Source organism: Filicampus tigris, chromosome 3 (assembly GCF_054856515.1).
Source record: "Filicampus tigris isolate MCC_2025a chromosome 3, RoL_Ftig_1.0, whole genome shotgun sequence".
Lineage (NCBI taxonomy): Eukaryota > Metazoa > Chordata > Actinopteri > Syngnathiformes > Syngnathidae > Filicampus > Filicampus tigris.
In genome coordinates this window covers 2,759,841-2,765,351 of record NC_141219.1, presented here as the reverse complement: position 1 = coordinate 2,765,351, position 5,511 = coordinate 2,759,841, and the positions used below count along the sequence as shown (strand labels likewise).

Below are 5,511 nucleotides of genomic sequence, written 5' to 3'. Positions count from 1 at the left end.
CGCAAATGATGACGTGCAGGGATCTTTTGCCACTACAAAGGCACAACAAAAGAAGCGACATGAAAGGGAAGTCAATAAACATAGGGCGCTTGATAAAACATTTAGTTTTAGTGTCGGGTACAGCACAGAGGTTGGCGTGCTTTCCCTGTCAAGCAACACAACAAAAAGATCAGGAAAAAACTGTCTGACAAGAATCCGACGTGGTCCACTAATTGGAGATGTAAGGACAAGACAAGGAAAATTTACAGTTTCGGAAAGAAAGGTCAATACGGTGATCTCATGTCACTGTTCATTCAGATATGTTAGTCATTCCAGAATTTGACAATTTGAGCAGAAACACATTTGAAAATGTGGCCATTTATTTTATAATTTTTCACCATGTTTTCAAGAAAAACGGGTAATATCATATAATTCCATTTGTCCAGCTCAGCTGTCAACGGTGTTAGGTGTCCTGTGAAAAAAGGTATAATCGTTTTTTTTTTTTCATTTTTCTTATTTTTACGTGAATTGTGTTCCCGCATTACATACATAACATTAAGGTGACAACAAATTCCAAAATTGGACATATGTGTTTTTCACAGGACAGTGACAATATTTGCCTGTTTGGCACAGCTCTGTATGAAAACACCAAGTGTGGAGCGAAGGCAATCCACCTCTTTGACAATGGACTGCACGGCAGCTCATGACATATTTCCGGTGGAAAATACGGAGGCATACGAGCTTCCGTTTATTCAAAGCTACCAGGATGCCATCTGGACAGAAAATAACCTCATTCTTTCAAATTGTCTTAATGTGGGTTTTTCGAATCTATATATTACGTAGCTCGGAGCTGGTACTTTTCAAGGTGGAAATGTCGTCCAAAGTTGTGACTTTTTAAAGACGAACGAATCCCTTCTCCAGCCAACTCTGTGGTTGTTGCCAACCCTTATGTTCAGCTTTTTATTTGAAAATGTTTACCAGTGAGCCGGTACTGCAAAGAAGATCTGAAATTTATACATACGGTGAGACAATTTAACTACTGTACCATTGAATCGGCAAAGGTAGTCTGTCCAGGTTTCTCTTTGTTTCTCCTTGCTCGGACCCCCAAGGGCTGCCCTCTCCCTGCCGTCCATGCGAGGCACCCGGCAATGTTGGCCGCTCCGTCACAAAGCTACCGTGGGAACATTTATCTTCATCCTGCAGTTGGTAGGATATGCTTCTCATTATTATTACTTTATAAAGTATTATTGTTTGTCTTGTATGTTTTCATAAGCTCAAATTTGTTACGTCCGTACCACATAACGTGACAATAAAGACTTTGTATTCTATTTTGTGGCAGTTTTTGTGTCATCCAAATAAAGTTGGGTTGAGCGTGTCAAAATAAGCCACGCAAGTGTATGTTCACACGGACCCGCATGTACTGTGATACAGTAAATGGCTCATTAAATGAGACGTGGTGTTTTGATCGCTTAGCCGTCACTTGCATAAGTGGAGCAAATAATGATGATTGGTTACTTGACATAATTTCATCAGATTGTGAGGATATTTTGAAGAGGTTGATGCTATAGTGATGCATTAGACTAGCAACCGGAAGTTAGCACGCCACCGTATCCTTAATGCGAAAGTGATACGTGCATATAGTCCTTTGTGTCAATGACACCGTTGTATATGGTTCAATAAAAACATGACATGGTGCTTCAAAGGTTTTCCCAGTAAAAACATCGGGGGTCACATTTTTTCCACTGCGGCAAGTTGTGTAAAATATGTGTGTTCACAAGGTGTGAGGGATTTTTGCCATTGTCCTCTTCAGTCGTGATCGGCCGTGTCCCTTGTTGTATGGTGAGCGTTAGTTGCATCATGTCGCCACACAGACACTTGCTCATATTCGACAGAAATATTCTCACTTTTTTCTGTCATGAATACACACACAGAGTGACTCCCAGAACTTACACAAGCAAATGTGACCAATGTAAAAATATGCTGCAAAACCATTGAAGCTACACCCAAGGGAGGACCAAGCAAAGCAGCAGCTGTGCTGGTGACCAGGGTGAGGGCAGCTGTGCACTTTGTACAGATGCTCACCGTCCCACAGCAGTTGTCCGATTTATAGCAGAATGCAAACGTCTGCCCAGGAGGACGGCGAACGCAGAAACAGAATGGAACATGAGGTCACACTTGAAGCTTCAAAGTCCCACAGCACCTCAAACTGCCAGCAAACAGTCAGCAAGCAAAAAAAAAAAAAACTCTGAACACAAGGCAGACGATGACTAATCTGAACAGCCTTACTTTCAAGTACTTTGATAGCTATTTTTATTTTTTTTTTTAGAATGAGACATGACTATATAATAAAGTCATGGAGGGACGCAATCCATGTGGAAAGCAGAAGGATTATTTTGCTGTTCTTGCGAGTCATTGAGCAAACGCCAACCACGTTTGTTATTTGGAGCCTTGACAGTTAGGAGTAATATACTGCATTTTTTAAGAAATGTGGATTTAAAGAAATATTGCTTATTAATCATCAGAAAACGATCACTTTGCGATTTATCTGATTGTACAGTATTTTGTCAGTTAATGTACAAAGTCAAAGAATGTCATGGCTCAAATAAGCATGCATCTTTCAATTTCTTGAGTTTCTTTTCCGTTGATCAAAAACATTTTATATTTGTTTTGTTTTTTTAATTGAAAACGTACACAGTTTAGAGAGGGGGGTTTTACATTGGACAGCTACAATATGCGACTGTATCAGAGTTAGTTTTGTGATTGTGGTGTGCTATCATCAACAAAATTAGGAAGACTAAATATACAAAGGAGACTACATATGAACACAGTATACAATAAACATTACGGCACCAGAAAATTCAACAGGACCGTGTGTCATATCTACTACCTGCATCTGTACTGTACAAAAGCCTTATAAAGTTTGGCTTGGTAGCCGCCAGATATCAAACGTGTGGGCTAAAAAGCAGAACAGCTAACAAGTGTTAGGATATCTTGGGGGAGGAGCCAAACGCAGGAGGCAAAAATCGTGTGCAATATAAAGTATTTAATCTAAAACAAAAGGCAAACAAGGTGCTGGGATAATACTAAACTACCAAAATTGTTGACGACCCAAATAAAGAACAAGGAACAAAACAACTCAACAAACACTAGGACTAGACTGGACTGACCTTGACTTTGAACAGTGACAAGAGAGGGCTTAACCAAGACAGGACAGAACAGAACAGACGAACCAACAAGGGCTGAAAAGAAAGCTGGCAAGTTAACGACACGAGGAACACCTGGACAAGACAGAGAGGGAAGGAGGAAGCTGGTTGGTTAACACAAGGGACTGGGATGACAAGCACAGGTGGACTCAATAACTTAACGAGAGACAAAGGAACGCAAGCAAAAGCATGAAATTAAACGCAAAAACAAAACTCAAAACACGGACATAACAAAAAGTGTGTTTCCCCACAATCCAATTTTTCTTGAGGAGAAAAACTTAATGTATATTTGCACGTTCTAATGCAGCCCGTATAGGCGGCATACAACTCAACATAAGTTTGTGACTTCCCGATCAATTACTTGATAATTATTCAGTGGGGACTCTCTCGATTGACAGCCATATTACACTAAACGCAAGCTGTTGTGAAAATCCTCAACTAAAAACTCTCACAAAATTTTGTGAAAGGAGGGATGTGTTTCCAGCCAACAGGCGGTGGGACATATACTGATGCAAAACTGGCCCGGCTATCAGAGCTTTGACATGATACTAAATTCTTCCTGTGGTAAAAAAAAAAAAAATGTTGGGAAACCTGTCGTACACAAATATGTCTATTAAGTTTTTGGGTTGTTTTGCCATTTTTTGTACCATTCTCAGGAGTTGATGTTTATGTGACTGCACAAGCATCGTGTTTCCCTGAGAATGAATGTGTGTATAAGCCGACAGATCACACACACAAGGTGGTATACCGTGAATATTTTGTAAGGGTCTCCCTCGGCACATTGCGCCTTGTAGCTGGAGTTGAGGGGTGGGGGGTGGTCGGAACGTAAGGGGTGGGTGGGGGTACACGCTCTAATGGGCTACCAGGGGACCTGACACGACTCTCCTGAGGCACATGGGCTCCATACATTGGGAGCCTGCAGCCTTTGTCAAAACGCACACTTCCTCAAATATTCCTTTTCAATTCCATTAAGTCCAAACACAAATCCACATCCAATTAGGCAAAGCGGCCCAACTTGTTATGAGCTCCATCAGAGACAGATGATTTGGGGAAAGAGTTCTGGTAGCGACATCAACATTTGATGAATTGAAGTATATGTTGAGTCCGCTGATAGTGTAGTGGTACACACGCCTGAGTTGTGTGCGGGCAGCGTGGGATCGATTCCCGCTCAGTGACAGTGTCTATGTGTGCCCTGCGACTGGCTGGCGACCAGTTCGGGTTGTAGTCTGCCTTCGCCCATTGACGGCTGGGATAGGCTCCAGCAACTCCCCGCGACCCTATATAGGATAAGCGGTTTGGAAGATGACATGACATGACAAGTATATGTTGATTCTGTGGAATTAGGTGTTAATCATGTCTTTCAGTTGAGGGAAATTGAAGTTTACGACTTTGTACATGTCTGCAGGCTGCAGAGGCGCTCTTGATATAGTCTCAACCATTTTAGAGTCCAAGCAGAGATTCTCAAGCACTGGCGGAGCTAGAGGTGGGGCACACAAATGATCTTTGCTTGCCAGAGGGTCACTGGTCCCTCCCTGAAATATGCTCGGACCCCCAGGTGCCAGACCGGATAACTGACTTTTGGGTATTTTCCAGTTTTTCCGAGAATGGTTTTCCACATTTCAGCCGCATTATCCATAGAGAACATATAATGACTGTTTATCAGTGTTTTCTGAGGAATTGTATGGGTTTGTAAAATGATTGTTTGTTGGGGTGAAAATAAAGCAAAGGGGCACTCAAATTGCGACTCACCCGCAGTTGCCTATCCTTGGTCTATGTACTCCCACAGTGTGTCAACTAGCTAAAAAGTTTGAATATTAAGTTTACCGTCTACATTGATCTGTTTTTCCAGAGGCTGAAAGTGTAGCTTTTAGATCACTGTGTGATGCCAGCCTTGAAGTTACAATAGGCTACTGTCATATTTTTTCATAGGGCACATAGACAATTAAAAGAGGAGGAGGGACAAGATATAAGAGTGGTTTCAAAAGAGAAACAACATAAATTGCAAATGAATCTTATTATCCATCCAACCATTATCGATACCGCTTATCCTCACAAGGGTCGCGGGGCGTGCTGGAGCCTATGCCAGCTGTCTTTTGGCAGTAGGCGGGGGACACCCTGAATTGGTTGCCAGCCAATCGCAGGGCACACGGAGACAAACACACATCCACACTCACAATCACACCTAGGGGCAATTTAGCGTGTACAATTAACCTACCGTGCATGTTTTTGGAATGTGGGAAGAAACCGAAGTACCCGGAGAAAACCCACGCAGGCACGGGGAGAGGATGCAAACTCCACACAGGGAGGCCGGAGGCGGGGTCGAACCCAC

At 42.4% G+C, this 5,511-nt stretch overlaps 1 long non-coding RNA gene across 1 annotated transcript; it reads right to left on the bottom strand.

Annotated features, from left to right (window-relative positions):
- Window positions 1–366: 366 nt before the first annotated feature.
- Window positions 367–3,186, bottom strand: LOC147149580 (uncharacterized). Its single transcript, XR_015086030.1, has 4 exons — window positions 3,147–3,186; window positions 2,062–2,185; window positions 1,025–1,176; window positions 367–451 (listed from the first exon to the last, which is right to left on the bottom strand). It is a non-coding gene; the product is annotated as an uncharacterized LOC147149580 (long non-coding RNA).
- Between the last annotated feature and the right edge of the window lie 2,325 nt (window positions 3,187–5,511).